Source organism: Musca autumnalis, unplaced genomic scaffold (assembly GCF_047663935.1).
Source record: "Musca autumnalis isolate F117 unplaced genomic scaffold, ASM4766393v1 scaffold_4, whole genome shotgun sequence".
Taxonomy (NCBI): Eukaryota; Metazoa; Arthropoda; class Insecta; order Diptera; family Muscidae; genus Musca; species Musca autumnalis.
The window spans coordinates 79,204,440-79,219,759 of NW_027411977.1; the positions used below are offsets into that span (position 1 = coordinate 79,204,440).

The 15,320-nt window shown below is 33.5% G+C and overlaps 1 long non-coding RNA gene across 1 annotated transcript in view; it reads left to right on the plus strand.

Annotated features, from left to right (window-relative positions):
- Positions 1-606: 606 nt before the first annotated feature.
- LOC141400610 (uncharacterized) overlaps positions 607-15,320 on the plus strand; it is a 33,885-nt gene continuing 19,171 nt past the window's right edge. Inside the window, exon 1 of the long non-coding RNA XR_012412158.1 lies at positions 607-1,601. This is a non-coding gene — a long non-coding RNA (uncharacterized lncRNA). The remainder of the gene's footprint in view (positions 1,602-15,320) is intronic.

Here is a 15,320-nt window from a genome sequence, read left to right on the forward strand (position 1 = left end):
AGTTGCCTCAACCTACCACTCTTTCGCAACTTCTTTCATTTCCATTATTGGAATAATAATAGACTGAATTTTGAGTGTAAAATGGGCAGAATTTTTATTTCTTTTTTTCCTGCCCGTTGGAGAGTATTACGGAAACTCAGTAAGCAAAAAATTTAGGGTGGGTAATTTTTTTGAGTTAACTCGCTCAATGCATGTTTGTATGGGATGAAAGTTGTGTTTTTTTATTTTTGTTGCCGACGCTTGCTGCAATAGCATAAAAACAGGAGAGGGTGCATGTTACCCACCATGTAAAGCAGCAAACATGTGTGTCCTGTGTGTGCGGGTTTCTATTGTAAGGTTCATTGCGCATGTTCACTAACTGCTGTAGCATACCTCTCCCCAGGCGTCCTAGCAGTGGCAGAACTTTAGTCATTTTCGCGTGTATATGATTGAGTTCTCGAACGATGAGAGAGTGTCAAGTGCTGGGTTGTGTTTTTTTTCTGTTCAACAACCAGAAAAAGGGGGTGGCAAACTGTGGTGTTTAAGTCACCAGACCCATCCAGTTGCAAATATCAGACTAACTGGCTCTCTATGCATAATTTTATGGCCACAAATTCTGTACACTTTAGTAGCAATCGGGCTACGAGTCCGACTGGTACGCTTTCCTCTAGAGGATACTTCTTTAAGAAACAAACAATTCGTTACCGCCAACACATCAGCCAGCCACAGTGTCCTTCTCAATTTGTGTATGTGTAGCGGTGAAAGTTACGTCTTAGAACGCGGGTGATTACAATCAAAACGCGAGAGTGTTATTTCTTCATGTCCTTTTTTTGTGTGTGCAAAACTTTGATGTTGTCGTTGTAACATCCTGAAGTTTATGTTGTGTGTTTGTTGGCCATAAAAGTGAGTGTTGCTTCTGATGAGAATTCTGCAATAAAAAAAAACAGCTGAACATCTAAAGAAATTCCGTTTACGCAGCCGTCAAATCAAGTTTCTTTGAAAACACTTCAAATCCATTTGAAATGTAATTTCAATGTTGTTGCTGGTCGTTGTCGCTGCCTTGGCCGCCGCCGCGTTTTGTAAAACAGTTTCTTTGAAATCCTTTGTTTGGTGTGAGACAATTTTGGCCGAAAAGAAAACGCAAAATATCAAATTTAAGTATCATTCCTTGACGTGAACTCCACAGTAAAGGTTGCCTGGTTGGACCCCAAAAAGGGAATCTTTATAATCTCTCTTGAATTACAAAAAAAGAAAAGAAATAAAAAGAAAAGAAAATTGAAACTTTTGTGTCAAAAGTGACAGCGTGATATTTCTTGGCAATGATTTTATTTCTTCTAATGCTAGTCGTTGCCGGCTACAAGGAAAGCAACAAAGACGCTGCCTGCCGGTCTATGTGTCTGCATTTATACGTTCTCTGTGTGATTTATGAGGTGTTGTAAAAGTTTCACGGACTGACACTTGAATAACGTCTTCAATTTTAAAGTGTTAATAAAAGCAGTGAAATATTGTTACAAAAATTAATGTTAACAAAAAATAATTAAATATAACTTTTTGCAAATGTGACGTTAAATATTAAATAATATTAAGTGGCAATAACATGAATAGATTTAAATTATTATGAGGTATGTAACGTTGGAAAATTTTATTATTATTTAATATGAACCAAAATTATGTTGGTGTTTTGTTTTAATTGATCTGTCTTTCAATATATGTAGTGATCTTAATTTTTCAATGCAGCAGAACAAGGAAATTTACTAAATAATAAAAAAATAATTAAATAATAAAGTTACAGTGTTTTATTTATAAATGCACTTAGAACTAGAATATAATTTTTCATGATGGAATCTCTCAAATAAAACGCTTGCCGTTTAGTATTGTCACAATTTTTTATTCAAATGCAAGCGTTTTATTTGAGAGATTCCATCATGAAAAATAATTTTTTAGTTTTAAGTGTATTTATAAATAAAACACTGTACTTAATTTTTTTAATTATTTTTAAATTTTCCGTAATTAATTTTTTTGGCCACCGAGAACCTCTATAGCCATTTTAGACTGAAAATGTAGATAACAACTTTAAAATGCCTTAAATCGTGTGGTACCGTTATTAGAGTGATTTTAAAAAATCGACGTGGGATATTTTTATGCGGCACCCTCCTGAAATGTTAAGTTTTGTTAAAAGTTAAGATTGCCGAAGTTTGAGATCAATTGGAATATGTTAACACGCGCCACTGGGGCCTCAAAGTTTCCATGGGCCCTTTATATAGCTAATATTAAAATCTGACCCGATTTTCAAGATTTTTTGTAGGATTACTTGTTTAGCCACTACAAAGGACTGGTAAACTGTTTCCATCAAGTATACAATAAATGTGGCCTGTAGAGCGATTTCTTTAAAATTTGTATGGGGCCAAAGGCGAATTTGTATGGGACCAAAGGCGAATTTTCACAAAATCACTCTACTGACCACATTTATTGTATAATCGATGGAAACAGTTTACCAGTTCTTTGTAGTGGCTAAAGAAGTAATCCTACAAAAAATTTGGAAATCGGATCAGATTTTAATATTAGATATATAAAGGGCCCATGGAAACTTTTAGGCCCCAGTGGCGCGTGTTAACATATTCCGATTGAGCTCAAACTTTGGCAATCTTAATTTTTAACAAAACTAAACATTTTAGGAGGTCGCCGCATAAAAAATCCGACATCGATTTTTTCCCTTTGAGTTAAAACCAGTCTAACCGTTATATAAGGGCTATACCAAAACCTGGACTTATGCCCATAATTTTTGGTGGGGAAGTTTCTGTATAATTGGGAACTCCAAATGCCAAGTTTCCGCCAAATTGGGTTGAAATTGAAGATGGAGGCTATGCCAAAACCTTGACCTATGTCCAACATTTTGGTGAGGAAATTTGTGTATCATTGGAAACCCCAAATGCCAAAGTATTGCCAATTCGGCCTAAAAATAAATATAGAATCCTTAAAATACTTTAAATCGGGTGGTACCGCTATATGGGGGCTATAAGATAAAATGGACCCATATTGGGTTTCATATTCATGTAACAGACACAAAGCAAGTTAAATCAAACACTGTAATAACAAAATAGTAACAAAATAATATATTTGTTTTGGAAATTTGCAAATACTCCCATTTTTTAGAAAAGTATTAACTATCTGGGAATTATGAACTATTTTTATAAAAATAACAGAAGAGAATTTTTTTTTATTTTTGAAAATTAAAAATTCATTAGCTTAGAACAAAATGACAGTCCTTGGGAATGATGAGACATTTTCAATATTTAAGGCATTTAAAATAATATCAGCCCTTAGCCTAACTAATGTTACACTTTGATACGACTAAAAATGTACCTTATCGAAATAATGGATTTAGACCCGAAGAACCCGGTGTATGTTTGGACCAAATCGGTTTCAGACAATTTGGAGTCGATTTAGCCATGTCCGTCCGTCTGGCTGGCTGGCGCGCAAGATAATTGTCGAACGGATTAACTGATTTGGTTCAAAATTTGGTTATCGCAATATTTTATTCAAATTTAGATCAAGTTCAAAGATGGGCCATAGCGGTCCACTCCCTCGTGTATTTCCCAAAAAAATTCAAATTTGTGACCAAAAATTATGCACACGATAACTCTCGCAGTAACTAACCAATTTGATATATACTTTGCACATCGTAATATTTCTACCAGACATAGATCAAGTTCGAATATGGACTATATCGGTCCACTCCTTTACCTCCCACACAAAATTTCGGAAAAGTGCAGTTTAAGACCTGCTATCAAATTGATTTGATTTTTTTGTAACAGGTTGTTTGTCGCGGTTTATGTTTTTTACTGTCCATACTTCCTAAGCTGCAAAACCCCCCAAAATTGAAACTGCGTTGGTCCAAATTTTGACATCGAAATATTTCTGCGAATCTTATATAAAGTTCTATCATCCTTCTAATCGGGCACCTCCCACCAGGGCTGCGGAGTCGGAGTCGGAGTCTGGAGTCGGAGTCTAGCAAATTTTGCTGGAGTCGGAGTCGGAGTCTGGAGTCGTGAAAAAAAGCTCGACTCCGACTCCGGGCAAAATGTTTTTTTCTACATTTATCAAAAGAGTTTTTATTTTTTTTTTTATGATAGAGAGACTAACTTTATTAAGATTAACTTTATTAACATTTTGATAAATCGTTTATTCATTTTATGAGTAAACTTGTAAGCAAAGGATTTATTATATTTAGTAATGTTCCATGACAAAAGAATTATAATTGCATCTTTCAATATGAATCGATTTCTTAATATACCATCACATTTATGACAAAACATATATACACTCTGGAATACTAGTTTTAGATCTCATATATTTATACTTCACAATATAATGTGGAAAAAGTATTATAAGTTTATTTTGTCCACAATTAAGGGCTAATGGTCACTTATTGTGCACGAAAAATGAAATTTTTCATGAATTTTTACAAGTAATCTACCAATTTTTTCCAAAAGATATTGTTTTCATCTGATTTATACTTTCAGATTTTTTTTTTTTTTTTTTTTTTTAATATTGCACAGTTTTCTGACAAATGGCCACCTACGAAACACTGTTTTTACTAAAGCAGTTTGCGGTGACCACTGAAGCTCGAAAACGAATAAACCGATCAGCATATGTTTTTGTGGGATCATTAAGAACATAATAATCGTGTATTTAAGCGAAACGAATTAAAAAATATGCATTTAAAAAAAGGGAACTGTAGAAGTCAAAATTTCGCTTTCGTAAAATCTGTAAGTAACAAATTACTGTTGGCATACCCATCTTCATATTTCGACAAAATAAAACGAAAAAGATATGTGACCCGTCCCACAGAGGGGAAATTTGTGTTGAAAGTTGATCAAAAGTCCTAGAAAGCTCATTTATACTTCGATTGATATAATATTTTGCACAAAGCATATCTTCTGCACAAGGTTTAATCCTATAGAAAATAATGAAAATCGGTCCAGATTTGGATGCAGCTTCCATATATATTCGCATCTGATATGAAATAAAAATGCACCAAAATCACTGAAATTTGACACATGCAACCTGTACTAGCCTTAAAAAACATTGAGCCAATTTTCAAACAAATCAGTACAGATGTATATATAGTCCCATATACATATATTTCATTCCAAATTTTATTTTTTGAAATTTAGTTAAATAACATTTTTTCTCAATTCACATGAGAAAAGCCGTGAATGTTTCTGAATAATGCAAACATATTTGATAGGTGTTGGTTTAGTTTGATAAACTAGAGCCCCGGTTATAACGCGGAGCAAAATTTAGTGTGAGTAAACCTTTCAAATTAAATTTTTTCGGAATGGCGCAAATATGCGCAATTTTTTATGATTGAATCTGATATTTGAGGCTCAATCGCATAAAACATTAGAAGAAACTATGGTCGGAAAACGACGGGGAAATAGACTTTTTCACTATTGAAATTGTAGTAATCTTAAAAATGATCATAAACAATTTTCATAAAGAGGATATGTATTACCATTATCAAAGAGCAAAGATGTAAAATCAATCTGAAAAATTTAAATGCTAATCTTGTTCGGAGACTGTACAAAAACAATAAATCTTGAAAAATATTAGTTTTCGCGAATATAATGTCATTTTAATGTTCACCTAATTTAGTTAGTTTTCGAAAATTTACTTTTTGTTTTCAGTAAGGCTGAGTTCAATCGACTGCTGCATTGGATTGGTTAATCTTACAAAGTCGAGGATGGTTATAGCAAATGTAGAAAAGAGTCTGGTTGCCGTTTATCAACATTTTTTTATAAAAAAACGATTTTCATATTTTGAGTTTTGAGCAACTTTATGCCTATGTTTACCCTCCGTGCGTCCGTACAAAAAAAAAAATTAATCAAACTCGTCAGTTCTACTTGTTTTTGTTTTAAATTGATAATCGGAGGGTATACTCGTACATATATTTCGGCAAAATCTACTGAAACTTTCTAAATTCTTTCTGTTGTTGTTGTTCTTTTTGATATAAGATACAGCAGATTCAATACGGAACATCAATTTTTCATCGCATTGCATTACAAATTGTCTTAGAGAAAAGAACACATAAGCATATAGGGTCCTAGTATAGGAAAAGTTGAAAAATTTAGCAAATTTTTTTAATTTTTAGTGGTATAGGAAATTACCCTCGGAGTCGACTCCGGAGTCGGAGTCGTGACAAAAAACTGGCCAGGAGTCGGAGTCGGAGTCGAAGGAAAAATGGCTCGACTCCGAAACCCTGCCTCCCACACAAAATTTTGGAAAAGTTCAGTTTAGGACCTGCTCTCGAATCGCTTTGATTTTTGTTGTAGCAACTAGTTTTCACTGCCCCCCATACGACGGTATAAGATTCATCAGGGGCAAGTCCATAGCCTGAAAGGTACAAAAAACCCCTATGACACCGTGTGTAGTGGTTGGAGCGCAAGATAACTCTCGAACGGATTTACCGATTCGGTTCAAAATGTGGCCTTCGTAATATTTTGTGCAAACTTACTTTAAGTTCGGAGATAAGTCATATCGGTCCACTCCTTCAGGTACCTTCTCCACAAAAGTTCAAAAATGTTTGGAAAAATTGTTCGCACGATAACTCTTGATGGGAGTGACCGATTGGGTCCATACTTTACACATTCTAATATATCTACCAGATATAGATCAGGTCCGAATATGGACTATATTTGTCCATTCCTACGGGTACCTCCCACACAAAAGTTTGGATAAATTCACTTTAAAACCAGCTCTCGAATCACTTTGATTTTTGTTAAAGCAACTTGTATTCGCTGCCAGTAAAAAGTTATTTCAGGGGCAAGTCCATACTTCTTGAGAAAACAGTCCGAATGTTTTAAAAAAAACCCTATGGCACCATATGTAGTGGCTGGAGAGCTCCAATACTGCGTTCGTCCACACTTTGGATATTGTAATATTTCTTCGAATATTAGATGAAATTGGAAGGTGGTGCTTATAGGTCCACTCGTTCCGGTACCTCCCCCACAAAAGTTCGAAAATATTCGCTAAAATGGTACGCGCGGTTTCTCATAGACGTAGCAACCGTTCCAAACTTTGCTCTAAATATTGTTGAAACTTAGTTTATGTTCGAATTTAGGCCCTATCGGCCCAATCGTTGTGGTACCACCCACACAAATGTTCAACATTTTTGCGTGGTTAAGGGTCTGTTAGAGGATCCTTTGGACATTTTTACCGAAGGGTTTCCTAGTGGCCCTGTTTACCGCGATATTATGCTTTTCGTAGGCTAGTGTGATAAAAAGGCTCTATCTTTCGATTTCCCCGCAAATTTTTGAGTTTTAATCCTATCCATACTTTTGTCGGTTCATAGGCCCAACATTTTGAAAACCCCCTAAATACATAAGTTTTTTGGAAAACAAAAGTATTTCAATCCACACAGGCTGAGGGTATATCTCTGTCGGCAAAGCCGACTGATACTTTTTTACTTGTTTTCTCTGAAACACCACATCGAAAACAACTTTCTGGATTTTTGTACATAAACATATTACAAAATTTTGTGGAAAATGATCAAAATCTCTTTATACCCTTTACCACATTGTGCATTTCTATATAACATGGCTAAGGAAACGAGAGAGACCCATAGCTTCTTTTGGGGGTATACATATAATCACTTTCTGCGTCGATTTCTGCATGTCCGTCCGTCCGTTCTCAACATACAGGTCGCATATATTGACCGATTCAGCTGAAAATTGGGGAATATCACTTTTTAGTTATAGAAAGAACGCTATCGCTTTTGGTGAAAATCGATTCAGATTTGGATATAGCTCACATATACATACATGTTCGCCCGAATTGAGGTATTTGGTGCACCAAACACGCAAATTGTGTCCAATATTGCTGGAATTTAGATAATATTTGGTAATATTTAAAATGTGTGAGTGAATTCAGTGTAGAAATAAATGTGCCAAATTATATCGACATCGGTTCAGATTTGGATATAGCTCCCATATATGTTTTCGGCTGATTTCACGTATTTGCTGCACCAAATACATTATATCTGTCCTGATGAAACTTTTAATCTTTGACGAAATTTGGTCTAGAAATTAATGTGCCAAATTATATCGAAATAGTTACAGATTTGAATATATATTTTACAAATTCGGTTTTGATTCTTTCCTTGCTGGTTCACAAATATAACACTACGAAAAAAAAACTTAACAGTTTCGGAGATATGGTGTTAAGTCTAAATAGATTATGGTATTTCAAGATGTATTATGTACCCTCATTTTCCATAAGACTACAGGTATAAAAAATACATGTTTTCGTGAAGAAAAGTTATTAAGAGGTTAAGCAATATATTTTTCGAAAAAAAAACATATGAATTATAACAATATGTAGACTCGATATAAGTTAGGCGATAAAGTGTACACGGTGCTCTCGAAATAACTTTAAATGGAAGGTGCTTACACATTGGAAGTTTTTGCGGATTTTGAAACTACAATCAAAAAACAACAAAAAAATCGCCGGAGCGCCTTTTAAATAAATCAGGATTCCAGTTGACATTTTTAGGTTTTTTTTTTAGCTTTTCACGATTTTGCTTGGAAATCGCAAGTCCTATCGAATTGGGACTGACAAAAATGTTGTAGCTATGAAAATTCTCTAAAAGATTGACCTTTATGGTATGGAAGTTCAAATTGGGACAATGCATTATAAAACAATGTCATACATGGTGCGCCTTAACTAACTTTTAATGAAAACCTGGGAAGTTTTTGCGGATTTTGAAACAGCAATGTTCATAGGTGAGAAAAATCCGAAAACCACAAAAAATCGCTGGAATGATTTCTAAATAAATCCCGGTCAATGTTCACATTTTTAGGCTTATTTTAAGTTTTCGCGATTTTGCATGGAAACCGCAAGTCCTATGGAAAGAAAAGGTTGTAGCTGTGAAAATGCTCTACAGGATTGGCTGTTATGATGTGTTCCTAGGTTTTACCATTTTTAAGATATAGAAGTTCGGGTCACATTTTTAGGTTTTTTTTGTTAGGTTTTCACGATTTACTTGCAAACGGTAAGTCTTATCGTATGGTTACTAGAAAAAATCTTGTAGCTGTTCAAATTGTCTACAATATTGGCTTCCGCAATTTTTTCCTAGGTTGTATCATTTTTGAGATATATAAGTTTTAGTTGGGACATTGCAGTAACGACATTGTTTTATAAGGAGACGATACAGTCATTGAATTGTTCTAATTTGAACTTCCATATCTCAATAAGGGTAAAACCTACGAAAATATCCTAAAAGCCCATCTTGTAGAGAATTTTCATAGCAACAATATTTCTTATGTCCCATTTCTATAGGACTTGTGGTTTCCAAGCAAAACCCTGAAAATCTAAATAACCCCTACAAATGTCAACTTAAATCGAGATTTATTTAAAAAGCGCTCCGGCGCCGTTTTGTTTTTTTTTTAATTTTTTTCCATCTAGGCGTAAACACATGCCATTTAAAATTGGTTCAAGAGCACCGTGTGTAGTAGGTACAGTGGCCAAAATTAAAAAAAAAATAAAGTCATTTTTCAAAACAAGTAAAAAGCAGTAAATTCGTCATAGCCGAACTTTAGTACCCTCCATCATGGAGGGAACAAAATTATATATGGAGGTTTTGCAAGGATATTTTCCACTTTTTGGGAAAAAAATAAATTTCCACTAAATTTGTCAGCCTAAATACCTTAAAGAACTGAATGAAATTATATGAAAACAGTTTTCGGCTTTCTTTTGCAACAAAAATTCCAGTATACAGTAAATTTAGTTGAATAATTAGCTCAACCTTTGTAAATAAAATAAGAAATCTGTCGATCTAAAATACAATTTTTCAAAATGAGAAAACATAATTAGAAAAACACATTTTTTAACAATTTAGCAACAAAATTTTTGAGTTCAGCTTAAAACCTATATGAATTCTGAAATAACTGTTATTGGTATATTTTACATTTACACATTCCCGATTTTGCAAACACAGCCGTAGGAAATAATTAGCATATTGTTTGATAAGTTGACATCTAAAATACAAATTCTTGTTAGAGTGAATGTCAAATTCAGGATATTCCCTTGTCCCTAAGTGGATGCGTCAAATGATGCTTGTTAGTGGCAACCAAACGTATTGAAAACTACAACACACCGGATGTACAAATAAAATCCTTTAATTGGTATGACAGCCAAAATTCAATGCCTTAAAGCATGCCAATTGTTGTTGTTTTTGCTGCTGTTATTTTAACAACGATGGTTTAAACATAAAAACACAGTGTGCCTACGAGTATTCTAAGTAAGCGGAATTTTCCCTTTTTAGTTTATTCAAATGTCATCGTTTGCGCTCTATCGTCGTCATTGACTGACATTGACGGAAACATGATTTGTAAATAATGCACTTGAATTTGCATAAAATTTGCAAATTTTATGTAAATTAGTTTTTTTTTGTTCGTTCGCATCACGTTTCTAACATTGTTTAGTCGTCTATTCGTAAAAACTAACACGCAGCTGCAGTAAAATTGTTAGAATATTTTGTGCGAATGGCGAAACAAAGATACGCTTACAGGTATTTGAAAAAAGGGTGCGTTTTCCTACTGTGGTAGGTTTTTTTTTCTGTTTTTGCAAACAAGGCTAATTTGCATAAGTTGTGCTAAGCGAAAAAAACGAGAGTGTGATTTTAGGATTACGGTAAAAAAATATATGGGGGTTGATTTTTTATCACTTACCCTCAAAAAGCTTCTCACAAATGCTTCTTTCTATCTTATCCTATTTATTAACGAATATGCTTAAACGAGTATGTAGGTAGGTAGAAATTGATTTTCCAAATCACGCATAAGGTATGCGTAATTTTTTGCATGTGAATATGAAATATTAAAAAATTGTGATTTTCCAACAAGATGAGGTTCTTCTCATTTTCATACAAGGTTGTTGTAATTTGGATTTTCACTATTTAAGTCAATAATAAATATTATCGCAATGGAAAATGGAAATTTGTTCAAATAAGTTTGTCTGGCTCATATACTCGTATGTCGAGACTTCTGGAATCAGAGACAAATTTGTCAAAGTCAAAATCGCATAAACTAATAACACTGTACAACACTAAAAATAATTACAAGATAATTCGACCAGATTAAGAAAGAGTACCGAAAAAAAGAAGACACGTGTATCGGCATTTTGAAAGTTTACGTCGGGAAGTAACCTAAATAGGCGTGTCAAGTTCGACATCAGATTCCTTGGAATTCTTGCATTTTAGGTATAAAGTGTCTTTGGCAATATTACTGACAACAATGCGGGGTATCTTTTTAGGAAAAAATAAACCCTCATGCTAGTCAATAAAGGGGTCTTTATGGTCCCTTTTATCAAAAACGTTTAAAAACTCCTTTAAAATGTGACCGTATCAGATCAAAATATTCTACAAAATTATTTGTCATAAAATTGTACTATATGCCTCCGAATACACCAAAACTCTAAATCGTACCTAAACGCCAAGAATCTGCCAAAAGTAAAATCCGTTTTAGGGTTAATGTCTTAGGGTTAATTGTCTGAGTTCATTAAGTTTTGTCCCACAAAACTTCATTCCAGATAGAAGACGTCAAAGACAAAAATAATCTACATCAAATTTCAATATAAGTCGCCGAATAAATTAAATATGTATTTGTAATATATATCAAGATAATATATACATCAAATTTGCCAACAAAACACCCAAATATTTTTTTTTAATAAATTTGTTTTGTTCTTTTTTCGAGTTGATGCATGAAAGAAACATGAAATTTAGTTCTAGACGAAAGGTGTTAAAAGAATAAATATTCTACTCAAAATTTCATTAATTTCAAGTCCTAGAACAAACTAAATATCTGAGTAAAATACTTTGTTAAGAAAATGACGTTACAAAATTAGATATTATAGGTAGAAATTATTTGTTAAACTTTTAGACTCATAATTAAAATTTATTCCATACTGAGCAAAAATCTCCTAAAATACTTCACTTTTTGAGGGTTGTGTCAAAAGAAGAAATGTTCCAAATTAAATTTCATTATGAGTCTCTGAACAAAAGAAATGTGTTGCTATAATATTTAACATCTCCAGAAGCTTTCCTTTTTATATATGACTTAGGACCGTATTCTACCGTTTTTGTTCACATCTTCGTTATTTGCGGTCACAAAATATATTTTATTGATGTTTTTCATAATAAATTCTTTCAGAAGGGAAAATATTGTTATTGATGTTGATATTTATAGGGAAAATATTGATAACCTACATCGGACTTTGTAAAATTACGTATTTTAGTACTATAAAATAAAAAACGTCATCAGGATAAGTCATAGGTTACTGATATTGTGTGTGAGAATGCGGGGATAGTCTACGGCTATTGTTCAGTGAATATATATCTGACATACGAGTCCTAACATCCATGGTTTTGGCATGGTCCTAAATGCTCTAATGATGGCAGCTACTCCTGCTCTGATAAAATTTACTGAATTATAATTTCTCCCACTAATAAATTAAAGTTGTTGTTTTAATAAAATATTAAAACAACAACTATTTTTTCATAATATGTACCTATTACATCCTAAAAAATGTGTGAATATTTTTGTACATACACATTAGGGTAATGACTTTATGACTTCATTTCTCAAAAGTTTGATGTAGTTCATGTCCGATTAATTTCAAATGTTGGGGCTGGACATATTTTTGGCTTCTGATTAGATTGCAATCGAAACATATCACATATGCAAAATGCATAAATTATGCATATACAAATATTATTTTTTGCATATGCAAAATTTATGCATTTTACATATTTTCGAATGCAACAAATATTTCATTAATATCTTCAAAAATGTTTAAGAGTACATTTTTTGTGTTTAAAATTCTCTTCAGACAAGTCAATAAAATATGGAAATGCATAACCACAGCCACGACCTTCAAAATACCGAAAATCGGGATCTATCGTTCTATGTATGTATATGAAGGCCTAGACCTACATATACCGGCAAATATCAAGTGGAAAGTTTTATACCCGCCAACGAAGTCTTTATACAAAATTTCAGCTATTTCAGTGTTATATTGGGGCCACAACCTTCAAAACACCGGAAATCGGGCGGTACTGTTCTATGCAGGGACGTACGCAGGATTTCATTTCGGGGGGGCCCAACTTGACCAAAAATCATGAAAATTGAAAATGGTGTGTAGGGTCACGTAAAGCTTTTTTAAGGTTTTGCTGTTGATTTTATATGAAATATTGACACAAAGTATAACAATTCAGTAGAGAAAGATCACAATATTTAGGATACAATTTTAACTTTTTACAGATCATTAAATATAAGTTATATATAAGATATTTAGAATTGAAATTGAAACCACGTTTGGTATAGTCGCCATATAAAAGTTGCGCCCCGTTTTCAGTATGTTGGACCTATGTATATGATTAAAAAATATAGGTCAACGTTATAGTATAACCCAGAATTTTAAAAGTACAGAGAATTGCCATTATTTCTGCTATCGCAAGATTTTCAGTATTTCAAAGCTCTTAATCTAATTTTTAGAATATCAGATTTTGGGATTCCTTTTTGTGAAAGAGCCTCCATGCAGAAAGTGGTTAAGATATATCCACGTTTTAATCCAATCCCTACTTAACTATATTCGCGAGTAGGACGAATTGAGTTATACAGGAGTTATAGGGTATAGGGATATAGTTCGACCCGAACATAACGTCTCATTTTTTTAATTACATATCGAAATACCCATACGACTTCTATAAATTAATTACCTTTAAAAAGAAGAATAACACGAATCTGCGAGCACAGATTGGACTTCTATATCTAGCTATTGTGTCGATAACCTAAGAATAAACTATTCTTTAATGCCATAAAAACACCAAATTTGGTTAATTAAAAACTTTAGAAATTTAAAAACGGACGATACAGACTACGATTCATAGACTCCAAATCCTTCTCAGAGTACTGTTTAAGACTACAAAACTCATGTTTGGACAAAGCCACAGCATGGTCGATCAAATATTTCAGAAACCAATTGGCAAACTCTAGCTAAGTCGTGACAAAATAATATAAGTCGAACATTTTGATGATTGTTATTCCGGCTGCATTCTTTACCTTTGGTATAATGTTAAACTTTAACATGTTAAACCTTAGCTAACTTTAATGAAAGGTGCTTAAACTTGGGAAGTTTTTGCAGTTTCTGAAGCTAAAATGTTCATAGATGAGAAAAATCCAAAAACAAGAAAAAAATCGCTGGATGGATTTTTTAATAAATCGCGGACAAAGTTCACATCTTTAGGTGTCTTTTAGGTTTTCACGGTTTTGCTTGGAAATTGCAAGTCCTATCGTAATGGGACTAAAAAATGTTGTAGCTGTAAAAATTCTCTACAAGATTGGCCTTTACTTCTTTTTCCTAAGTTTTACCATTTTTGAGATATAGAAGTTCAAATTGGGACAATGCACTGACTGTATCGCCTCCTTATAAAACAATGTCATGTATGGTGTCCTTAACTAACTTTAGTTGAAAACGGCTTACACCTGGGAAAATATATGGAGGGGTTTTTAAATAAATCGCGGTCAAAGTTCACATTTTTAGGTTCATTTTAGATTTTCAGGATTTTGCTGGAAGCGGCAAGTACTATCGAAAGGCAACTAACTAAAATGTTGTAGCAGTGAAAATCGTCTTTAACATTTTCTTTAGTCCCATTTCGATAGGACTTGTCGTTCCCACGCAAAATCGTGAAAACCTTAAATAACCCAAAAAATGTGAACTTTAATCGCGATTTATTTGAAAATTCCTCCGGCGATTTTTTTTTCGTTTTTTTTCTCATCTATAAATAGTCACTGCGCCCACAAGCCATTTTATTTGGTCTCCATAGTATTTAGAGCTTTGAAGCATGGACTTTCCCCCTCAAAATTTGATATCACAGTAAACAAGACTACAAATGTCAAAAAAGTCCAAAGGATCAGTCTTAAGCTGCACTTATGTTGAATTTTGAGAGAGACGTACATGAAGATGTTGGCCACACATATTCTCTTGGAACTTGTTGTACATTTGGAAAAAAGTTTTATTTTAAGAACTGGACCGATATAATCAATTTTGGGTTCGATATATTTCTGGAAGAAATACTGCGATGTGCAAAGTTCAGATCGAATCGATTACTACCATTTCAGCGAATTTTTTTTCTTTACGAGATCCAAAACTTTGACCAAATCGGTTGATCCGTTCGAAAGTTATCATGCGCTCCAGCCTGGCCAGACAACTGAGATACAGACGGACGGGCTGTCCGTCCAAACATATCGCTCATTTACTCAAAGAGAGGCATAACTCAAAAA